The sequence below is a fragment of the Mus caroli genome, chromosome 8, assembly GCF_900094665.2.
Source record: "Mus caroli chromosome 8, CAROLI_EIJ_v1.1, whole genome shotgun sequence".
Lineage (NCBI taxonomy): Eukaryota > Metazoa > Chordata > Mammalia > Rodentia > Muridae > Mus > Mus caroli.
In genome coordinates this window covers 106,741,780-106,766,865 of record NC_034577.1, presented here as the reverse complement: position 1 = coordinate 106,766,865, position 25,086 = coordinate 106,741,780, and the positions used below count along the sequence as shown (strand labels likewise).

General features: G+C 43.1%; 1 protein-coding gene across 2 annotated transcripts in view; it reads left to right on the top strand.

Moving 5' to 3' along the window:
- Maf (MAF bZIP transcription factor) overlaps positions 1–25,086 on the top strand; it is a 358,548-nt gene that overhangs the window by 132,161 nt on the left and 201,301 nt on the right. The window contains exon 3 of one of the 2 annotated variants that reach the window (XM_029480961.1): positions 21,042–21,060. The exons of the other annotated variant lie outside the window; for it this stretch is intronic. The gene's annotated coding sequence lies outside the window, so the exon portion shown is untranslated. Of the gene's footprint in view, positions 1–21,041; positions 21,061–25,086 lie in introns of those variants that run through there. 2 annotated transcript variants of the gene reach the window in all.

The window sequence follows — 25,086 nt, the reverse complement described above, 5'->3', positions numbered from 1 at the left end:
CTGATAACTAGTAACTAAAAGGTCAAGAGACAGTGATCCGTGGAATGACCTGGGTTCCGATGGCATTTGCAAAGTGTCTACATTTAGGCACGGGATTTCATTGGCTGATGCCTCCCCGTTTCTTAATCCCCAAGATCCTGTGTGTTTTCCTGTCTGGGAGGGTATAGGTATAAATTGGTGTGCATATGTGGGCACATGCTTGTGGAAGCCAACTTCTGTTGCCAGTCCTTTTAGACACTGCCCATTTGTTTGTCCATTCCTTTGTGCGTTCATTTAGAGACATTCTCTGCCCTGGTTCTTGCTGATACTGCGAGGCTGGCTGGCCAGCAAACTCCACAGATGAGCCTGTGCCTAAGTCTTGTCTCTACAGCCCTGGGATTATAAACCTATACCACCCAGAATTGACTCATTCGTTCTTAAAAACGCAGAGCAAAGCAGCCAGCTTCCTGCTCCCTCCCAGCTTCTCTTCTGGAGAGCTTCATGGGTGGTGTGATAAACCAGACAAGGGAAGGCTTTAATAGAGGTATTTGGTGTAGCTAAGAGCATTTCTTTATGAAATGAAACTGAAGTCCGCAACAATGACCAGGAAGTAGCAAGGGCAGACGGATTTGACAAGCAATCCTTGTAGGCCATTTTAATGTATTTATTTTCTCAGTCTTCAGGCCCCAAAGGATGTTTTTTTTTTTTTCAAAGTTTGAAAGCAAAAGAACCACATACAAATATAAAGAGGTCTTTCTACATAAATTTTAGGACAGCACTTATCAGGGGGTTGAGGAAGGATGTATGGGGGTAACGACTGAATTAGGTCCACCTCAAGCTTGAAAAATCTAGGCTTTTCAAAAAATCCAAGTCAAGGACTAGTCTACTTCAGGATTCCATCCAGACCCTTGGGTAACAATTCCTTGGAAATCATCTTGTAGCTGTCTTAAGTCATTGAGCAGCCACATTAATTTTGACACGATTTTCCAACATGGCCTCCTAGAGCCGAGTTCAGTCTGCAAGGCGAGAATTCTCTAGAGCTGAATGGGACTTGGGGGAACAGCCTTTATTCTTTACCATCGTGTGAAATTCTGAGTTTTAAATCATCCTGTATTCGAGTTCATCAAGAACATTGTACCTGCAGAGACGTGTCAGCTGGAAAGTGAGCTTTACTGTTGTCAAGTTGACAGTGGGGGTCTTCTATAGCAAGGGCTGGGGTGGGGGTGGGGTGTTAGGTATTAATATAAGGAAATGTTGCTCTATTTGCCCTCACAGGTCTTGACACACTGGAGTGGGATGAAGCTAGTCCTCTCATGTGATACCCCATGGCCACATCTGCAGACTTCAGTCATTCTCTACAAGACTGTCCTTGTAGTGAACCCAGTTGCTAATTCCCTAATTGCATACAGGAGCCTCGTGCTTCCATCCCAAAGTTAGTGCTTACGTGGTCTTTCCACGGTGAGCACGATCCTTGCCAGCCCTGGGGTCTGTTTCTCATGGGAGAAGGTGGAAGCAGAGAGGGGCCAGAGGCCTTCTGCTTTCCGCGGTCATCTGGCCAAATTGCATCATCGCCTCCCAATCTCTTCCCTTTCCTCTCCCTCCAAACTTAGCTCAGAAAGCCCTTGTTAAAATTGTGTCCTTCACATGTTTTTTTTTTTTTTTTTTTTTGCAAGCCTCAGCTCTTCTTAGGGTTTTGTCTCCCAACACCCTTCATATAGAAGCAATGTCAGTTTGCATTTGTGGGCTCATGCAGCCCAGAATGGCACACCTGCAGAAATGACTCAATTAGAGAGAGAGAGTCTCATGTGTCGCAAAGTTTGCAGTGGGATCATCTGTGTCAAGGAAAAACATGTTAGGGCAGGTTTTTGGTTTTTGGTTTTTTAAATCAAATATACATTTCAAGAGACTGCCTGGGACTGGAAAAATGGCTCTGCTCTTGCAGGAGACCCAAGTTTGCTTCGCAGTGTTCCAAGCAGACTTCTGGTCTCTGAGGGCACCTGCTTGTATGCAGTACACATTAGCTCACATAGGCACACAAACACACCCATTAAGTAAATTAAAATAAATAAATAAATAAATAAATAAATAAATAAAATTTTAAAGCTCTTAAAGGAGTAGAAGCCTAAGTTTTTAAACTATATACGTACATTTTTAAAATTACAACCCAGACTCCACATGTGCCCCACCCACCCACCGCCCCATGCTCTTTACAGCAGATGCAGGCAGAGTTTGCCTTGACCCAGACTCCAGGAACTTTGCAGAATGCTCAGTGGCAGTGTCCTCGATGCACACAACATAGGGAGTGACCTGGCCTGGTAGACAGGCCTGATGTGGTCTATAGCACAGTACAGTGCAGTACTGTGCTGTCCCTGCTGTAAGCATAGAACTTTCAAATCCAATTTTTAGTGGGTGCTAACAGAATGCCTTCACATTCAACCAGAAGGGAGCCTTTGGGGATATCAAGTTGGTGTGATATTACATGACCAGCAAGAATGATCTTAGGAAAACTGAAAATCAGATCAGGTGATTCCTTATTCCTAGTTCAAGACCACCCAGTGCTGTTGTCCCTTGCTGCACTGTGAGCCCAAGGCTTCCGCAGTCTCCATAGAACCATGTGATCCAACTCCTGCTTTCTCTCCAAGCCTGCTGTAGCCTCTTCTGTCTTGCCCCATGTGCCCCTCCCTCTGCAGACTTCAACAAGTCTCTGTTCCTTAAACAAGCTGAGCCCATCCCTATCTCAGGCTTTTGTATGCTGGGGATGGATTTCTCCCTCAGGTTTCTGGGGCTGCTTTCCTCACTGCACAGCTTGTACCCATGGGCTTACACATGCATTCCCTAAATGAGAGCTTTTCCTTTAAACATCCCCTCTATCACTATGTTCCAAGACCCCATGTGTCTTCATGACTGTAAGCAATGCTCGGATCCTGACTTCAATTTTACCCATCTCTCCCATTGACTAGAAAATTTTAAGAGAGGCCCATGATCATTCTGTCCAGCTCACATCAGCATCACCAACAGGCAGAGGGACAAACATTTCTAGATCAAGTGGGCGTGGTCAACGGGACAAGCTAGCATGGCTGAAACAGGGGACATTGGCTTTGCACTGCTGTCTGTGCACACCTGTGTTACACATGCATGTGTGCACATTTCTGTCAAGAAGAATGCTTGCCCAGGAACTCATCTGTTAGATCAGGAAGACAGTGTTAGCTAGGTTGGGAAGTTTTTGTTTTAAACTCAGATCAGTGAGTCTAAACCCACAGCATAGAAATTCACATTTAAGGCATAGGTAGATTGATGCCTGTGTTCAAATACTCCCCATCTTCTGTTCACTTGGGCAAGCTACTCACCTTGCTGAGCTGTGCCTCCGTTTTTCAGTGAATGGAGGAAGAAATCTCCCTTGTAGTATCTCCCTTGTAGGATTCTTAAGAGGAACATTATACAGCAGAGTAGTTTTCACGGTGCCTGGGAAGAATAGGGGGATTAGTTGGCTCCACCATAGGTGCAATTACTGTCCTTATTCCCAGTCTCAAATCAAAGCAGAAATCAATCAATGAGATGGCTCATTGAGTCAACAAGCTTGCACGGAGCCCAGTGGTCCGAGTTCAGTTACCTGGATCCACCTAGTGGAAGGTAAGAACCAACTCCTTTATGTTTTCCTCTGGTCTCCTCCACACATACACTCTAGAAGCCCATGTACACACAGAGAATGCATTATGTGTCAATGTAAATATATTAATATTAATAATAACTAAGTAGGATGGAGGATTTCTGAGGTGACTTGCTGCTGAGGGATCTGAGTGGTCAGGGATGGATTAGTGTAATAAATAGGAGGGGAGAGTAAAGAAGGCAAGTAGCTCTTAGAACCTGTCTTCATCAACATCTTGCAGATACTGACAGGGCCCTTCTTACTGAGCATAGTCCTCTTGTCCTCGCCTCCTCCTAGGAAAGCCTAGAGGACACTTCACACTGATGGCAAAGTTTACTGAATGGATAACAAGTCATATAAGAGAGAGCTGGTAGAAGACACTCAGTGAAGCAGAGACTTGCTCATCTAAGCATGCCCTGCATCCTTCCCAGGTTGTTTTCTGACAAACCACACAGAACTAGGAGTTCTGTCTCTTTCTCCAACAGTAATCACACATGATAGTGCACAACCTCATCCGACACAGCTGTGTGCTTGACAACCTCACCCTTGTTCTTCTGGCATATCGATAGACAGGTGTTTCCCAGGATCCTTCAGTGTAGGGTGTGTCACATGCCCATGCTCAGGCCAACGAATGGCAGGGTCATGACACAGAGATCTTTCTGGTCTGATGCAGGAGAATCATATGAATTTCTTGGTGATTTTTCCTCCCATCTGTTAGATGAACTGAAATGACTTCAGTGACCAGGAGAATAACATAATGTGGAAGGAGACTGCCTCTCCCAAGTCTTCCACTGGAGGAGGTCCTAGGAGTTTTGAAGCAGCCCCCATATTTAAAGATCAAAGGAGCAAGAAATAAGTTTTGCTTATTAGAAATACATTTTTGTCTATTACAGCAACTACACTACCCCAACTAAATACTCTACCCTTGGTAAAGTATTGCCCAATAGCTCCATCACAATATCTTATCTATATAAATATTTTAAAAGATGGTGGGCAGCATTGAAAAGATAAATGAAAAATACATAAACTCTTACTTCTGGGAGGGCTACTGAAGCCATGAGTGTTAATTCTAACACAGCAACAGATAATCACCCATGCTTAGACTCACCAGTATACAGGAAGGAAGCAGTTTTAGTTCCCTAATACACAGGCTTTGCTCTGCCTGTATAAGATATGATGTGTCTAGAGAGAACCATACTGTGGCAAATGTAGACAGTATCAAAGAGAAATGAAGGGGGGAACATTTTAAAGGAATCACCTAAACAACAACAATTAAAGTTAGAAAATTGTTGTCAGGAAGGGAGAGGAATTACAGAGCAGGAGAAGAAAATCTCTTCAATATCTTAGGATAGAGTTAAAGGAGACTATGAAAGAAGATTTACAATTACAGTTTTTGAGGTACCCAAATAAGCCTTAGGGATTCCACTGCCCCATATTTAATTGTACAGTTAAGAAATTTCAATCAAGATACTAATTTGGAATTTTGTTTTAGTGACATGTTAAATTCAAAGATCACTGGGATAAATTAATAAGCAGAAGAACCTATAAAAATCTATCTGTTGGAGGAAGTTTTTAATGAAGAACTCCAATTGATAGGTGCAAGGGTGAGGTTACTGACTATTCTGTCTGCTATTTGAATACAATCATTAAAGAGATTGTAACATGGGTGAAATAGATGAATTCAGGAATGAAACAGACTACAGAGCCCCAAATGAAATAAGATACACAGGAGAATATGTATTGTATCATACAAGTAATATGCCGAATTAAGATAGAACAGATGACTGAGACAACTGGATATCTACGTTTTTGCTAGTTACCTATGTACATTTTATTTTAAAATTACATGAAATATTTAAAATTTTGGAATAAGATCTTGAGAGTCATATGTCAATTTGGTTACTGTCATGGCTAGTTTTAATTGTCAAGTCGATACAACTTAGAACCATCAGGGAAGAACATCTCAAGGAAGGATTGACTAGATTAGGTTGGCCTGTGGGCACATCCATCATGGGCTGTGTTCATTTCGTTGACTGATATGGGAAGATTCTGCCCCAAAGAAGCTGTGCCATTCCCTGGGTTTGATCCTATTCTGCATCATAAAAAAAAAGAAGAAGAAGAAGAAGAAGAAGAAATTGAGCTGAGCACAAGCAAGCATACATTCTCTCTCTCTCTCTCTCTCTCTCTCTCTCTCTCTCTCTCTCTCTCTCTCTCTCTCTCTCAATTAGACTGTGAACATGATCAGTTGCATCTCCCTGGTAAGATAGGCTCTACCCTGGACCTGTGAGTTAAAATAAGCACTTTCTCTCCTAAGTTGCTTTTGTTGATATTTTATCACAAGAGAGACAAAGCACAGTTACCACACACTGCAAATTATTTACATAATAAGACAGCATAGACAAGATCAGGAACATTGTTTTAGGGGACATTTCAGCAAGGATATGGAAACCTAGTGCAATGAACTCCCTGGGGATTTAGGGTATGTGTGTGGGTGAGGGGAGGTAACATAGAGAAACAACTCAAGACGCAAATGTCTTTTGATCATCATATTGCCACTGTAAACAAAAATGTGTTCATAGGCAATAATTAAAATATTTAAATGAGGTTGAAATAGGCAAAAGGAATAACAAGAAGGTTTTTGTTTGTTTATTTGTTGGGGGTGTTATCAGGGACAAAGGTATAAAGAGTTTGAGTAGAATGCACTGTTGACACAGTACATATACTCTTTTGAATTTAAGAATAAAATCTAGCCAAGACCCCAAAGACAAGCGCGTTGAAAATGGGCTTGGCGATATTGCTGAAAATAGTGAGACTCATAAGACTGTTAAAACAGCTGTGGAGATGGCTTGGTGGGTAAGGTGCTTGCTGCACAAACTTGAGAACCCCATTCATATAAAAGCCAGGTACAGTGCTGAATGTCTGTAGTCAGAAAGAGGCAGATCTCTGGAGCTCACTGGTCACCTAGGCTTGCACAATTAAGGGTCTTCAAGTTAGTGAGAGATCTTGTCTCAAAACATTAGGTGAAAAAAAATGGAGGAAAGTGTCTGACATTGGCCAATGGCCTCTACATATTTGCTTGAACATGTACATGTACACTCACATGGACACATGCAAACACACTCATGCTCACACACACACACACACACACATACACCCATACATACACTTGCACGCACACACATGCACACATGTATATACACACACTTGCACACACACATACACATGTACATACATATACACATACACACATACACACACTTGCATGCACGCACACATGCATAAACACACACATGTATATACACACGTGCATGCATACACATAGGCAGGAATAATAGGCAAGAGCTCTGAGAATGCTTCCTTTTGGATGAAGCTTAAGACATGGAAGCAGCATGGAGATGCAGGAGAACAGGCAATCACATAGGATATGTGTAGAAAGAACTTTAAACACTGCACAAGTATCCCAAGGGATGAGAACTCCAAAGGAACAGGGGGTGTCACATCAAGTTCAGGACAGTGCCTGTTGTCCAGAAGGTAGTAGAAAAAGGCCTGGCAGACCAAGATGTGAATGGAGTGTCTTGAATCTCCTGTCCTCAATCTGCCACCTATATTTCTATTCACCTATCTATGAATCCCTCACCTATCCATCTATCACCTATGTAGCTATGTTTCTATCATCATGTATCTATCATCAGTCATCTATCATATATCTACCATCTATCTATCATCTATTTATCATACATCTATCTTCTCTCCCTAATATCTATCTTACCCATCTATGTATCATCTAGCTATCTTTCATCTCTCTACTCAGCCATCTACATATCATCTATCTAACGTTTATCTATCAATCCATCCTCCTGTCATCTGTTTTGATACTTCTATTTATCTGTGCACCTATGTATCTATCATCTGTCTACTATCGCATCATGGTTTAGACAATGGAATTTTATATCAGCCAGAACTAGCTGACAGAGATGCATCCTATTGACTATATTTACCTCCTATACCAATCACTGTACAGAAGAATGGCCCCTCGTTCACCCAGTAAAAGAGAGACTTGAAATAGCTCACATGAAACATGAGCTCAGTGGATGTTAGCCACTGTTCCAGATGCTGTGTGGCTTTAGCCTCTTCTCAATAAAGCTGGAAACAGAAAAGAAGTCATGGGTATGGTTCATTTTTTAATTATATTATCATATTTGTATGAATGTTTTGTCTGCATGTATGTATGTGCACTTCATGCATCCAGTGGCCATAGAGATCAGAAGAGGTAGTCCAATGCCCTGGAAATAGAATCGGAGAGGGCTATGAGTTGCCACATGGGTACTGGGAAATCGAACTCAGGTCTTCTACAAGAGCAGCCGGTGTTTTTAAACCACAGACTGATCTGCCTGGCCCCAAAGCAATGTGTACATTTAAGATAAAAGGAAAAGCAGAATCAAGTCCCTTCATGTTTCTCTGCGTTTTTCAATGGACTATTTAGTATCTTTGCAAATCTCTGCACAGTAACACACTTCCCTGGGCCAAATATTTCCTAGAAACTTTAACCTCTGATAATGCCTGAAAAAGAAGTGAGCTATATTCTACCCTTTAACCTTTGCCTGGTGTACACAGTCTATAAAAATCTGGCTATCACAGTACATATCTTATACTTCTATTCTTCCTGGGTCAGTGAGCTCCAGGCTTAGTGAGAGACCCCCACCTCAAAAATCAGGTGGGGACTAATAGAGGCAGAAGCCAGATGTCAACCTCTGGCCTCCATACATGCACACGCAAACATATTCATATGCATATACACATGCCCACTTGGCAATGCCCACATACTGTTTAAACTTGAAGAGGGCCAGTATGTACAATGACATTCAACCTTCTTGAGCTGGCCACATTTGCTTTTTGCTTCACATTGTTGAGTCAACCTGGCCTCTCCCTCTGAATCTGATTTCTCACGGCATTCTAAATCATAGACATTATTTTCCTGGGGTATTAAACAATCAAGAATGTGTAAGAAGAAGAAAAAATGTACCCACTCATGAAATAGAGATGCAGACACATACCCTGGCATCTCTGAGGACCAAGTGGTTTCTGTCACGGGCACAGTACTCTTCTGTTGGTAATGGACTTTAACAGAGAAATCCACTCGGACTCATTCTTCTTTTAAAAGATGCTGAGAGAGGACTGTTCCTCCTCAGGCCTGAAGAGACAGGATAGGAATGTCTATGGCTTGGGCCCTTTCCTAAAACAATCTATGCCTAGTGGCAAAGTGCTAGGGTTAAGTGGTCAGATGTGAGAGCTGAGCATTTATGCTATGCTATTTGACTGAGCAATGATATACTAAACACACATGCATGCATGCACACACACACCAGCACACACAATCATAATGAATGATCTTTCTGTCCTTATTTTATTGTCCACATATTTAACAAAAACAACAAATTAATTGCACTATGAGCAACCATGGGGAATTTAGGAAGGATTGGGGATTTCTTAAAAATTTAAAAATGTGTTGCCATAAATATTTCAGGACTGTGAAAGAACAGGGCCCAAGTTCAACATAGCCTCTTCATACAGGGGAGGGAGCCATCGGCAAAGCTAGCCCCAGAATTCATCATCGGTGGTGGTGTTAGAGGCCTTGGTAAAGGACGTTATAACCTTCTGTAGGACCTTGACCACTCTGGGGTATCTGTCCCATCACTCCATATTAGGCATTAATTGTCATATGAGGGGGACAGAATGTCGGGCGTCAGCGAGCAGATTCTGTAACGTGCCATTGTATCTCCTAAGTCCCATGATCGCAAGTGTCGCCTAAGTCTGGGGGAAGCACATCCAAATGTATGTATGTACACATATATAATTTATTGGATGGCCGGCTCATCAACTATATTGGTTTTCATAGCCCTGCTATTGTCAGCGTATTTCAGATTGGATTTGCTGCTGACACGATTGAATGAAAAAAAAAATACTGACATTTTTCAGTATTGTACTTGACATTTTTAGTAGTGTTATTAGTCATTTCATTCCATGCAGGAACACTGTCCGAATGGGCTTATCCAAAAAAAAAAAAAAAAGTCAAAAACAAAACAAACCATACCCCTCAATTCCTCAAGTTGGAACCTAGAAGAGCCACCTGCTCAAGTCGGAAGCCTGAAGAGGTTTCTGGTCCCACAGTTTTCTTTATAATCTTTCATGAGGCTACGGCCCTTGGTGTAGACTGCTGTTAACATCTGTTGCACCGACAATTCCTGCAGAGTCGATTTGATGATTTGTTTAGTTAGAATCTTTGTATGGAAAGAATGGCCACTTTCAACCCCATCCTGATCAGCAGGAATTGATGATTTAAGGTTGATTTTCTCCCTTACAGCAATGGCCAGGTAATCTATAACATCTGGCTAAACCCCTGAAGGGTTGCATTTTGGCCCAGATTTCTCTGATGTCCTCATAGGAGAATTGCCAAAGCTATTATTTAAGTTAAAAATCATGCGTTTATATACATACACATGTGCACACAGAGAAGAATTTTGTTGGTAATAATTTACTTATATTCCATTTTCAGAATGCCAATAAACAATTATGGAGAAAGATAGTTGCTCCATATGTATAATTTAGCTATTAGCAAACATGTCATAGGAAGAAGACTAGAATCCAAGAATGGTCACCTCCTTAAGATAGAACCCCAGTTGCTTTCTGGTGAAGAGCAGATTCTAGGCAGCTGGCTGCCAGGGTGTGAAGGACTGGGTAGGCACACTCTGAGGTCATATTGCAGAAGACACTTGCTCAGCAAAGGGGACTCTGTCACCTCTTACTTAGCTTAGGTTGTGAAAAATGCCATCATCTACTAGAGTTGTCATAGTAGATGATGTGACCGTCGAGTTGTAAGTGACGTTTGCACTTGAGAATTTGAGAGGAATCAGTGTCCATTCAGCAATGCAACAGAATCTCCCAGAATATGTTTCTTAAATGCACAAGGACGCCCGGGGATGTGTGGACATTGAAGCCCAAAATCCTCGGCATGTTAAGTAAAGGACATGTCTATCTCTACCTGAATTGCCATCAAAATATAACGGTTGTTTTCTATCAATAAAAAATATATATCCATGGTAGATTGTCCCTGGAGATAAATCACCTTTTCCATTGAGGTGTTGAACAGGGCCCATACTGGGAAACAATACAGTAGAGTTAAGTAATAAGCTCACTCCCCATACAGCTCCAGTTAGGAGCGCATGGGACACTTTCTAGGGACTCATGTTGGGACATGGGCTCTGGGTTCTGTGGACACATCTGTGCACTAAACAAGGATGATAAGAAAGTAAATTGCAGATGGCTGGACATGCTGAGCATCGAACTCCCTGTTGTCCCCACAGAAGTGTCGTTTTCTGCTGGGTAAGTCTTTAATACAATATGTCCAGTTCATCTTACTTAGGATGGGTAGAAATAAGTATCATTCATTAATATAAAAAATAGGTTAAATTCTGATATGGAAAAAGTCTAGAAGGGATGTGGTGTCTGATCTATTCCCATTGTGCATATTTTTTTCAGTCTCCTAGGTTGATATGATGTAAGATTTGATATTGACTAATCCACCAGAGTGAATGTATGCCCATCTAATGGGTTGGGTGACATGAACTTCTGCCTTTCTGTCTGCCAATGCGAATTCACTGTCTTGCATTGAGAAATTATTTAATTTCTCAAGTTTCAATATCCTCTTCTGCAAAAGGAATACAAATAATAGAAACTAACCTTCTGAATCCTGTTGAAGTTAAATGAGATCAGGCTAGCCTGAGTCTTCTCAGTGTAGAGTTGGCATGTGGCACGATATCAATATTTTTGGATATCCTCATCAGGATGTTCTATGATGACTTAATGTCTACTGCTATCATTATTCCTAATGGTAATCAGAGAGACTAACCTTCAATAACAAGATATTTAACACCTTCAGTTTAGATGCAAATATGTATGTGTAATATATATGTACATGTATACACAAGCACACGCGCACACACATATGCCACATATACATATACACACACAAACACAAAAAGAGAGAAAGCATGTCTTCTTCTAATTCTTCAATGAATAGTGAATGGATGAATGTTGATCAGTCTCTTAGGACAGCTGCCAAGTTTGCTTAGGAATGACTTGACTAGAGATCCCTCTAGTTGCATGTAAGAGAACACAGCCTAAAACAGAACCTTCTGCCTTAGCTTCCCCATTGAGCCAGCTTCTCCCTGTTTCTTTTCTAGATGTCTTTTTTATTACACAGAATGCTTAGGTGATGCACCAATAAGTAGTGTATGAATACTTAATGGAGGTGGAATGAATTATAAATGGCACGGAATTTATCTCCACGGTTTCCTTGCACATGGCAGGATGGTCCTTTATCTTCTATCAAGACATAGGGGAGCCAGTAGGTGAGAAAGCATCTTGGTTGATAAATTCAAAAATTGTTACCGGATACCATCTTAGGTTACATGGAATGCAATACTATGTGGCCAAGAGGGAAGAATGGGACCAGAAAGGATAGAGAATATGATGCTGAAAGGAGAGAGAGTGGAATGGTCCCTAGGGGTACAGAAACTGCTGGAATGGAGAACTAATCTCAGAGGCTGCTAACAGCTTGGCTGTGCTGGGCTTACGACACACTCCTGGGATTGAGAACATTCGGACTTTTACAGGGACGCTACCAAACAAACTTGTATGCTACTTCTCATCCCTGAAGCCATCTGTCAACATCCAGCTCTGTAAACACAGTGAATACCCACAGAAAGGGAAGGGACAAGCCTCCCTATTACACAGACTTACTGTAACATTTATTCTCATGCTTACATAGCAAGCAGCTCTCTCACACATTTCTTCTCTTTGTGTACATTCGGGGTAGATGTTCTTTCATCTTATGACACTGCTGTCCTCATGTAGTGGGTCCTCAATGCTCCTAGGACCTTATGCCCAGGTCACACAATAAGTGGAGGTACCACAACAACCAGGTATGGGAGTGGAGTTGGCCTCATGTCTCTGCTCGCTCCAGTAAAAGAAATGTAGTGGAGCTAACCAAGCAGAAGAAACAAAGCAGAGCTGCAGACCAGCAAACACTGTCTGGCATGAGTCTCAAACCTAGATATATGCATATACAAATGCATGCTTGTGTTTATGGATACCAAGATGGTCATGGGGGAGATGCTATTGCAGAAAAGTCCTCTTGAGTGTCATCTCGTGAAGCTGTTTTGGAAATCACTGTTAAAGTATTGTATTTGCCCGTCAGTGGCAGAGCTTACGGTTATAAATCATCTGAATTTCTGGTAATAGTTCACTTGATTTGTGTCAGTATGGGCTTCCCTGTATCACATGTATAGTCAAAACTCCAATGTCATGGAGTCAAAACTCCAATGTCGTGTTTCCATCCACATTGAAGGTCTGGATGACACGGCGAGGCATGAAGAGAGACTCAGAGCAGCTCAGGCTTGACCCTGATGGCTGGTTAACACCCATCTGACTCTTTCTGGTGTGGACAGCTAGTAAATATTCTAAGACTCTGAGGCCATGTGATCTTTATTAGGACTTGGGTTACACTCAAGGGTTTAACCTCAAGACTCCTTCCAGATAACCAAATCCACAGTTGTTCACGTCCCTTATGTAAAACAAGGTACTATTTACAGATAACCTACATGCATGCCATTAGATATTTTAATCATCTCTACATGATTTATAATACCCAACACAATATAATTTTTTATTATTTATTTTGACTGTTTCGAGACAAGCCTGATGTAGTCTAGGAGGCCTCAAACTAAAAATGGCCTTGACCTTCTGATCCTCCTTGCTCCACCAGTTCAGTACTGTGCTCCCAGGGGCGACCACCACATCTAGCTAAATGCCATAAAATCACAATCGTAGGATATTATTAAGGAACTTGTGATAAGAGAAACAAATATATACACGTTTAGCTCAGATACCTTCCCCCTAATATTATTGACCCATAGTCGGTTGCCTCTGAGCATGAGGAACCAAAAGATAAGTGTATTCTGCCGTGGGTCAGATACACTTGAATACAAAAGTATTCAAGTTTTCGCAGATCATGCTTAATAAGATGGGGTCACTTTGTCCTAGTTAAACTTGACTTGCACAGATAGGCCAAGGACAGGGCTTGGCCTTTCCCTGAAGTCCAGCAAGGGACCTAAATACAACAAGATGCCTCTAAATATTAGTATATTCTTTCCTGGATTGAGGGCACAGTTACAGGGTTTGGGGGCATTTCAGTATCAGTGGGTGTGGCTGTAAATAAGGACAGCAAGGATCTATCTCTGGAAGATGGCCCGAAGTCTCCAGGAAAAGGGCTATGCTGACTTCTTGCTAGCTTTCTTCCTGGGCTGTCTGATGTCTTGTCTTCAATGAGCATATTTTACTATTGCTCTGAAGAAGATGTTTTTTACGTGCACACGCTTCAAGCGTTTTGCTGACTCAGAGGAGAACGTTTCATTTTAATCCCCAACATGGAAGCTATTTGCATTTTTTCAATAACTAGCTGCAGTTATGATTCAGAATTAAAGCTTAAACCACAAAATAACACTAAGGAGTTTAGGCCCCGGCCTGAGATGCTTCTAGGAAGGTAAGGTCATGACTTCCTCTTTTTAAGATTTAGCTGACAGGGACATGAGTAGAGAGAAGGGGAGTGCCTTGGGTACTTCTGTAAAATACCATCTCCTCTCTTGTCACATGCAAGATTCTCTGTGTGGCCTCCTGATAAAGGAAGTACCTGTACTGGTATACAGAAGGTGCTTATAAGTGTTTATTAAAGGGCCACATACATCACCTTCTCTTTTCCCATAATGCCTAGCTCAGGGCCTGACATTGATGCAGATACACTCTTGATCTAAGCAAACAGATAATGTGAATATTGGTGGAAGAGCTTGATCTCCAGGTCAGGATGCCCAGTCTCGTTCCAGTTCCTGAACACATACATGGCTTTCCTTAAGTAAATGATAATAAGGAGACACATTTCAGGAGTCTCCCGAAGTGCTGCCGTACAAGGGAAATTACCTTGAGTCTGGTGACATGATTAACCTAAATTAACCCGAGATAGCAGTGTGTGAACATTAGCATAAGCAAGAGAGACATCAGTGTCTCTTGTCTGCCAAGGGAGTAAACAGAGTTTTATCTCAATCTCAGCCTTCATTCGGTGCTGTGACAAAAGAGGAGGAAAAAAAAAAAAAGAAACATTTCAGTGTGACCTCATTTATAAGTTTTCCTGACTTGTATCAGCTTCTCTTAATTTCTGCATGATTACAGTTCTGACCTCTACCCAGACTCTGCTCAAATATGATGCAGTCTTTGTAAAATAGAAATCAGACAGAGCCTGCACAGAGAGCCGGTTCTGTGGGTTAAGTGTGGGCTGTGCAAATATGAAGCCCCGAGTTCAAATCCCCACCCCCCCCCAAAAAAGCTGGCAAGGTAACTTGTGTTTGTATTCCTGGTGCTAAGGCAGATGGCAGAGACTGGAGGAGCCTGGGGGCTTGCTGGCCCACCAGTCTAGTTAATCTGAAGGCTTCAGGTTCAGTGAGGGACTTCTTCTTAAAAGGGGAGGTGGAGAGCAGTAGGAGACACCTAAAGTTGACCTCTGGCCTCTACACATATGTATATTGTATGTTGATGAGTGTTCCTATACATAGGCACACCACACACGTACACACACACACACACACACACACACACACAGAGGTGGCAGTAAAACAGATAAAATGAAAACCAGAGGTCTGAGCAATAACACTGTTTGGATTTCAGGACAATTGCAGGAATCATTAGATATTATCTTCTTTAGGGATTTGGCATGTTCTTCGTTAGATTGCTATCAGGCCAGGGGAAAAACAACCGCTTTATTATTTGAATCAGTTTCCAGCACCTCATGAATTAGAAGCTCACACCCGAAGGAGTATTTTCAGCTTAATGGAAACAATTTATCTAACACTTCCAACTCTTTACAAGATTCTACATTGATAGACGGACGTTTCTGCTATGTAGGTACATCCTATAGTAGCTTGTTCAACACAAGTGAACATCTGTATTAAAAAAAAAGCCAAAGCCAATAAAAGACAATTTTTATCTAATAAGGTTACATTGCAAATAACCCCCCAAATACAATTTTATGTATTGTGTTAAAATCAAGTCCAGGAGGTAGCAAGTGGGCATATTTGCTTTTAAACAACACTTCGTGGGTTGGCTTGTGTTTAATGTAATGAGATGGTATGTATGTTCTCGGTAGGAGAGAGCTGATGTCAACGAAAATAGCACTGAGTTGCTCAATAATAAGGGGACCATGTGCTTTGCAGAAGTGTTTTCAGAACTGCTTAAGTAATCATCAAAGATACTCTCCGGAGTCCCCACCTATTCTGCAAAGAGAAGGTTGCCCCCTTGAAAAGAAAGTGTGGACAGGTCACTTGAAAGCCCATAACCTGCTGTGGCTCCTGCCAATGACTTCCTTGGAGGAGAAGATGCCCGAGAGCTACCCCGGGGCCTTCTGAAGAGCCCCCCCTAACAATCTAAGTCAGTCCTGGGAGATAGAACCTTTTTAGTGCTGGATGGAAGCTTTCCCTGTGTTCTTCTGATACGTCCACCTCCAGCGATAAATCCCTATGTCCAGGACAAAGGCGATAACTTCTTATAAGTCACTCAGGTGGGTTCTTTTGGTGTGTGATGGGGGTAGAAACCCGAGCCTTGGGAATGCTGAATGTTGTGATTTGATTATGAATTCCCCCCCCATAGGTGCATATGTTGGATCTGAGTCCCCCCCATAGGTGCATATGTTGGATCTGAGTCCCTAGCTGGTGTTACTGGATTAGAATGTTGTAAAACATTTAAGAGAATGAAGCCTGACAAGAGACAGTGGGTCACTGGACTGAAGCCATCAAGTGTAACAGGCTGAGCCCCACCCCACCCCCATTCCTGATCTATTCAGATATGGCAAGCCATGCTATAAGAACTACAGAGGCCCAGCAGTCGTGTGTTCTTGCCATGGTAGATGGTATCCCCTGAAGCTGTGGAGGTGAGACCTTGTTCTCTTAAATTGCTTCTGTTGAGTATTTTGTCAGTGACGAGAAAGGTACTTGACACAGGGGGGAAGCACGGTACCACCCAGCTACCAACACCAAACTGCCACCACCGAGCTACTACCACTGAGCTGCCTCCCATTTGCCCCCCCCCCAACCCCAACGTGTTCGTTCCAAAAGCTACATCTTCCTCTGCCCTGATCTACCTTAAAGCCACTGCTCGATTCTCTGTTTCCTACAGAGTAATTTCTTACTAAACACGTGCTGTGTATGCATATGAAAAGGGAAGTCCTTGATCCTTCCAGAATAAGTAGAAATCAGAATCAAGTGAAGAAAAAAAGAAAGAATCACTTTTAAGGCTGATGATATTTTCTGCAAGAATATGTTTTGACTGAAACAATAAGGAGATGTGATAACTGGGGAGTGGGGGGTTAACAGCTATAGGATGCTGTGTGTTCAGCCAGGACCTCAGTGATGTGCCAGAGATTCATGCTAAATGGCAAGGATACAGCTGTTTTGGTACCCACTCATTCAAGGTTCCAGTGGTGGGTTGTTTTAGAGATGGCTGAAAGTGGTTCAATGGCACACCCACCCAACTATCAGCCATGTGAATCCCTGATCTTTGCTTCCTCAGTGACTCCTAACAAGTCATTTAACTTCCCAAAGTCTATCCCTAGCCTCAAATGTGCAGAAAGCCACACTCCCCTCCAAGTGGTGAGGTGCCAGGACCATGGAAGGGACTGATGAGGGCCTCCTTTAGTACATCCAGGTTAGGAGGAGATGTGTTATATTCTTGATCAACATAAAATCCTTGCAGCATCTTCATCTAACTTCTGTTTAGTTTTGTGTTTTATAAGGACCCTGATATAGGTGTCTCTTGTGAGACTACACCTGGGCCTAGCAATCACATAAGTGGATGCTCACAGTCAGCTATTGGATGGATCACAGGGCCCCAATGGAGGAACTGGAGAAAGTACCCAAGGAGCTAAAGGGATCTGCCACCCTATAGGTGGAACAACATTATGAACTAACCAGTACCCCAGAGCACTTGACTCTAGCTGCATATGCATCAAAAGATGGCCTAGTCAGCCATCACTAGAAAGAGAGGTCCATTGGACTTGCAAACTTTATATGCCCCAGTACAGGGGAACGCCAGGGCCAAAAAGTGGGAGTGGGTGGGTAGGGGAGTGTGGGGGAGGGTATGGGGGACTTTTGGGATAGCATTGGAAATGTAAATGAGGAAAATACCTAATTAAAAAAAAAAAAGAAAGAAAAGCTTCAAGTTCCATGATAGGATGTGTTCAGATCAAATGGCATGAAAACTGTACCATGATGGGTTCTGAATACACACGTGGACAATTTTTTGTTGGTGGTGGTTTTGTTTTTGTTTTTGTTTGTTTGTTTGTTTGTTTCTCATTTAAGAGCCAGGCCCAGGATGACTCACTGAGGCTCAAACCCTACAGCAGTGCTGTTAAGGGGAATCCATTCAGTCGGGGGAGAAATCTTTGCTCTGTAAGTGTCTCTTCTCTCTGGTGGCCATTCCTGCTTGCACCTCACTATGTGGACAGATAGATCAATAATCTCTTGGCTTTGCCACTCACGATGTCAAAAGTCAACCATGAAGTTTTATTTCCTCTTCTGTATCCTCAAAGTCAGACTCTTAACTCTCCAAATACAAACCATTTCTATAGGTTACATTTCTCATGGATGTGAACAAGATCCTCACAGAAGCAAGTTAAGGGAGGGAGGGTCCAGTTCAGCTCACAGGTTAGAGGATGCTGTCTGCATAGAGAGGAAAGTGTGGTATCTAGCGCTGCTCAGCCTTGATTGCAACAGGAAGGTGATGCCGGCTTCTGGTTCAGCTTCAAGCTGAGCTCTCTGATTCCTGACCCATCAAGGTGTGACTAAAACACATCACAGACTCCTATCACCACAGACTAATCCACTAGAGCAGCCATACCTGTTCTTCTACAGCCAGGCTCCTGATCTGAGCCAACATAAATAAAACCTTCCTCTAGGTCTTAGCAGACCAGCAGAGAAAGTATAGCTACTTATTTATACTTACTTAGAGTGGCTACTGTGGTCTGAGCAGATGGTACACTGGGTAAGAGCATTCACTGCTCATGCAGGAGGACCTGAGCCTGACTGAAATTCTCAGCACCCATGTAAAAGATTCAGACATGGCATGGAACCCTAGCATTGTGGGAGGCAGGGACAGAGGCAGGAGGATCTCTGTGGTTATTGGCTGCCAGCCTAGCTCCAGGTTCAGTGAGAGACCTGGTTTCAAGGAAATGGGGTAAAGAGTGATGAAATGGGACACCAGTGTCCTCTTCTGACTTCTATGTATGTATGCTTAAGTACCTTATCCACACAACACACACACCCACACACATGCAGATACACACCAAAGAATGAATTAAATCTAACATAATCTTACAGTCTTACCAAAGGTGACCATTGATGTCACTACTGTCACTCTATGTCACACTTTTGGGTGCCCATGCTGTGGTCAAGCTATGTGTGTGTCCTTTAGTTTGAAAAGCCCCACTTTAGGATGGTGAACACTGCCCCACAGTCCTCGAAACGCCTGCTCAACTGACCTCTTTCCTAAACGCAGCGCTCCAAGCAACTGACAATTGCTTTCAAATCCCTTTAAGCTGTAGCAAGGCTCTCTGACTTTTACAAAACATTTCCAGTCCTTGTTCCCTTTCCCTGTCGTGGCACTCTGAGCTAGACACGGTCTGGAGAATGAGTGATTTATCACCCAAGCAGGGTCACTTCTAGAGGTGAAAGGGTGCTATTAATAATCACGCCAGGACAACAGGTGCAACGTGGGGCTGTCCTGGGCAAACAGACATGGGACACCCCAGCTAGGCAAGAGAAGCCATCTCAGGTTACCGATGAAGCAACAGAGGACAAGGACTAGCATACTAGCAACAGGCAATGCTGACCTCTGACCTCAAGATTTGGGGTTTCTGATCTGGCTTTGTTGTTGTTGTTGTTGCTGTTGTTGTTGTTTGTTGTTGTTTTGTAGAAACAATATACAGGGCTCTTCCAGAGTGATCTGTATAGCTCGGTAAATATCCTACAGAGATATTTACTATGAGACAGAGAGAGATAGTATGTACTTATCACAGAGAGATAAAGGAACACTTATCTCCTCTCTCCCTCCTCCTGCTTCCCCTCTTCTTCCTGCTTCTCCTCCTCCCTCTCTGTCTCCCCCTAGCCAGGTTACTGACGGTTTACTTTGTCTAAGGAAAGACTCTGGGGACTAAACACCCCTTTCACGGGAGCCAGTATCTGATATATTGTTTTTATTAAGATGGTCTCTGCTCAAGAGAACGGTCTTCCATGCTCACATTAGTGTCTTATAGGGCCAAAAGCTGATTTGAAATAGCATCATAATATACCACAATCAAAAGTAGGAGAAAGCACAATAAAGGGGCCTAAGGGAGTGTGGCTGTTCCAAAAGCAGCTCTGAGATCCAGCAGGGATGCGGAGCCTGAAGGAAACTGGTCTTCGCCGCCGTTCAGATCACCAAGAACATTTCTCTCTGTCTCTCCATCCTTCAGGGACCTTGTCCAAGGGTATTTAGTTTGAAATCTGCTAGGCTCTATGGATGGCCCTACACAGTGGCATGCGGGAGGGAAGGCTGGAGGGGCACGTGAGTGTCATAGGTTATCAGGGGAAGATGGACTTTGCCTTTCGAGTGTGATTCCCAACTCTGTTGCCTGCTGAGTCTGTGTCGCTGACAAGCTCTGGTTTCCTCACCGGTTAAACTAGCTGCTGTAAAGAATAGATAGATTAGCCAGCTAATCAGAGCTGCTAGCAGGAACTGATACTTATAAAAAGAGACCTATGCCTGTTTAAACCTAATGATTTAGTACATATTAATTTTTACCAAGAGCCGAACTTCACCCCCCCCCCAACATACGCACAGAGGGTCCCATGCTCTTGTTGGTGGGTGTTGCTTTGAAGAGTTCCTGATTGCTGCTTATCTTGGTTCCTATGGAGCGATTAGCCAGAGTGACTCATGGAAGGAGTCTATCTGGAATCTCCGGTGGACTCTGGAATGAGGTAGGATAGTAAGAGATTACAGGGAAGGGCCCTAAATCGCTAAAGCCCTTCTGAACAACAAACGTTCAGCTATTTTTCCATGAATCCCCGACTCCAACTCCCTGCCTGTTGCTTCATCTTGGGGTCAGAGAAATAAAACCTCTGCCTCTGCATTTCCAGCCACCCTCTCTGCATTGATCGAGATCAAACACAGCAAGCATGGCATCACCCTCTACGCTGGGTACCTTTTCCTGTCCTCTCCACTTAATTTTCAGCCTGGTTCTTAGAAATGTTTGTCATAGACCCCTCATGCGGTCCTTTTGCAGACTTCAAGAAACTGAGACTCAAGCTGGACCCGGTGTCTTGCACTTTGTGATCCCAGCATCGAGGAACCAGAGACAGGGAGATCCCAGCCACTTGCTGGCCAGCCTAGCCTCACCTGCTTGATGAGCTCCAGGCCAGAGAGAGATGCCGACTCGATACATTGAAAACTAGAAAAGGTGAACAGTTCTGGAAGGGTCACACAGAGGTCCACATGTATGTGAACGTACGTGTGAATGCACCTGCACACATGTCAGTAACACACCAATCCATACACACAGAGAAATGGAGGCTGTTAAGGAACCGCAGAGACATTCAGAGACAGAGACAGGCTGTGAGAATGCTGTCTGTGTATCCATCTGCAAGAACCATGTTGCTTTGCCTTAGTATTTTGACTTTGCATCATTTAAGCAACCTATGAGCTTATGGTGAGACGTGTGTAAGTGGTACTGTAAAGGAGAAAGTAAACATGACCACATTCCCAGAGTCATGTTTTCACCATATCTCATGACTGAGGTTGTGTGTGTGTGTTTATGTGCGTATGTGAGTGCATGTATGTGTATGAGTGTATGAGTATGTGTGTATGAGTACATATGTATGTGTACATATATGTGTATGCATACATATGCTTTTGTGTGCTTATATGTATGTGTATGGTATATATGCATATGCATGTATGTGCATGTTTATGTGTATGCATATATATACTTTTGTGTGTTTATATGTATGTATATGGTATATGTGTATATGTGTTCATGTGCATATACATGTGTGTAACATGCACACCTGTTTAAATGTGTTTAAGTAACAGAAATTGTTCTATGCTATAAATTTTTGCTTGCCTCTCTTATTTAATATCCTATTGTGATTTTATTATTTCTATATAATTTACCTAATAATTATTTCAGAAATGATAGCTTATAATATTTCTCTGTACAAAAACCATGCCTATATATGATAATAAATATATACATACTGTCATGGTTAAGATTAGAGTTCAACTTAACAGGCTCTAGAATCATCTGGGAAGCTAACCTCTGAGAGTTTCTAGCTTAAGTCAATTGGGATAGGAAAGCCCAGCCTGAGTGAGGACAGATAGCACACACCATGGGCTGGGATCCTAGGATGAGTTAAAAAGGAGAAGCCGGGAGTGATGGAGCACGCCTTTAATCCCAGCACTTGAGAGGCAGAGGCAGGTAGATTTCTGAGTTCCAGGCCAGCTTGGTCTACAGAGTGAGTTCCAGGACAGCCAGAGCTACACAGAGTAAACCCTATCTCAATAAAGGTCAGTTTTGACATCAAAAAAAAAAAAAAAAAAAAAAAAAAAAAAAAAAAAAAAAAGGAGAAAGAGAGCTGAGCACTAAAGTTCACCCCCCTCTGCTTCCTGCCTGTTGATGTAATAGGACCAGCAGCCTGAGGGCCCCACTTGCCTTCCCTGGAGATGGGAAGCCCAGACAATCTCTCCCTTCCTTATGGAACTTTTTTCAGTTGTCAGACATTCTGTCCTAGCAATGGGAAGTAAACGGTAGCCAGAACTCATATATAATAGCACATAGTAACCCTCTTTCCCTTTGGGGGTTGGTTATGTCTAGTCTTTCTCAGTCATGAAAGTCTTTGGTTCTTCCCTTCGCCGTGTATCTTGCATGAGATTGTACATGTCTGAACTGTTTCATTGACTCCCCAAGTTGATTTGTATTGCCGTTTCTCTAATGTAAAAGCAGAGGCTTAGGAAAGGGACATCCATCTTTAAAACAGATGGCATGAAGCAGGGGGAAAAGTCAAACTCAAGGTTTGTAGGTGCCACTGTGACCTCAATCCCAGTGCCCCTGCATCTCTCAGCTCGACCCGTCACTTCTTAGAAGTTGCTGGTCTCTGACATCAGAGCCCATGTCTCTGCTTAAGGTTTTTTCCAGAAGGAGGGGAGAGACTTCTTCTAGGAGGCCCTGGATGGTGAGGCACAGGAGCAGCCTTTGGAGGCCTGTCTGGGTCCTGACTGCCTCTCTCCTGTTCGAGCCATCTTTACTCAAAGAATGTGTCCAGCAAAATGATCCCATACTTGTCACCTGCCTCACATCTGACTTCTAAACTGTCTCTCATTAGACATGGCCCTTAATCCCTGAACTGTATTCCTTCAAAGACAAGGGCTTTTATGACACTCACTTTTCCCTGACTGTGAGGCCCTGCTGGCTGCCACACAGAGGTGGCCTGAGAATTGATTAAACCCATACCTCCCTCTCTGTCAGACTTCCCACTGTGGCAGGGAATGAACCGCCCCCTGGCCTGCCAGGCAGGGCTTGCTAGGCCTTTGGAAGGCGAGCTGTTGCTTCTTGCCTCTCTGCTTGTTCTACTTTTCACATGTCCAAAACCTGTCTTTGACCACAATGGCAGGCAAGAGGTTGAGTTTCTTATGGAAAATAGTCTTCTCTGGGCCTAGTTTTTTACCGAGCTCTTTGGAAATCCCTGCTTGGCTGTTGGTTACTGTTGTTTTATTTTGTGTTTTCTCTTTCCCGCTGGGTCTCAGAAGACTCTTAAGAATTGTGTAACTGGCAATGGCTTGACCCTTGGATTTCTTTGCGCTGTGCCTGTAATCCCGTCCCCCCACATCACTCTCCTAGGCCTGCCAGAACAGATTCTCCCTGATTTGTTGGCAGAAAGTAACCGGAGTTTACTCTCTTGTAATCCAGGGGACTAAAGATGTGAAATGTGGGCCACATCTCCCCCCCACCCCCCGCCAACCCCTGAAGGGCCTGGAAGAGAATCCACCCCATGCCTTGGTCCTAGCAGAAGAGTCTGACCCTGAGGCTACCTCTGCTCAGTACCTCTGTCTGCACGTGGCCTGCTTTTCTACATCTAAGTCCAAACCACTCCTTCTTTTATCTTCTCTTCTTTCTTCTTATCAAGGTGCCAGCTCATTAGGCTTAGGGTAATTTCAACTCAAGCTACTTAACTAATTGCCAGCCCCAAAGCTCATTTTCAGATATGCTCATGTTCTGAAGTTTCTAGCATGAGTAAATTTCCAGGGAAGAACACCTCACATACACCCTCTACTGCCACCGCCACCCCCACCCCCCATCTTTCTTCTCTCTCGCTATGGGAGGCACCGACCTTCAGCTTCCCTCCGCATGTCTGTACCACACTCTCATGGAGGAATGATGCCCACCCTAAAATAAAGAAGAATCTTGGAGATCCTTTCACCAGAAGTACTCTCTGTAAGGACACTGTCCTCAGTTCCCGTGGGAGCCATAGGACATGTGACTGTGGAGAATTTGGAACGTGTCTACGTTACTGAGCATCTCAACAATTCATATGAACCATGTTGTACATACATGCAGTTTGCCATGTGTGCACAGCATGTCAACCCTCTACTTACAGGTAATCTGGAGCCCCCAAGACTCACACATCCTGTCCAAAGAGACGTTACAGTTAGTGGCAGTACCAATGTCCTTAAAACGTACAGATCAGGAAATGGTGGCTTTGGAGTCGCTTTGAAACCTCTGTGTCTTTTTAAGGGTTGCAAGTGAAGATTATATATAAATATATATTTTACATTATAAAGTGGTTGAAAAGAATAGATAATAATGTTTCATGTCCTGTGAATATGATATGAAGTTCAAATCACAACATCCAGAAAGTATGGCTGCATTAAGGACAGCCCTCCCCGCTTCCTGCCACTGACATCTCTCCTAGCTTTGTTACTTCTGGCTACGATGTTGATTGCCTTGGGAAGAATCTTGCCTCAAAGACAACACCACTTACCGTATGGATCTTTATAAAAAGAGGTTATAGCCTCTGCTTTATCCTTCTGCCCTACCCTGTGTCTAAATGGGAAAGTCTGTAGGTTAGGAGAAAGGAAACTTAGTGGTCTATGCCATGATCTCAGACTGTGAGAGGCAGACGCAGGTAGATCTGGAGTTCAAGGTTATTATTGCTGGGCTCATAGAGAGTTTAAGGCCAGACTGAGCCACATGGGCTTTAGGCGAAGAAGAAGAAGAAGAAGAAGAAGAAGAAGAAGAAGAAGAAGAAGAAGAAGAAGAAGGAGGAGGAGGAGGA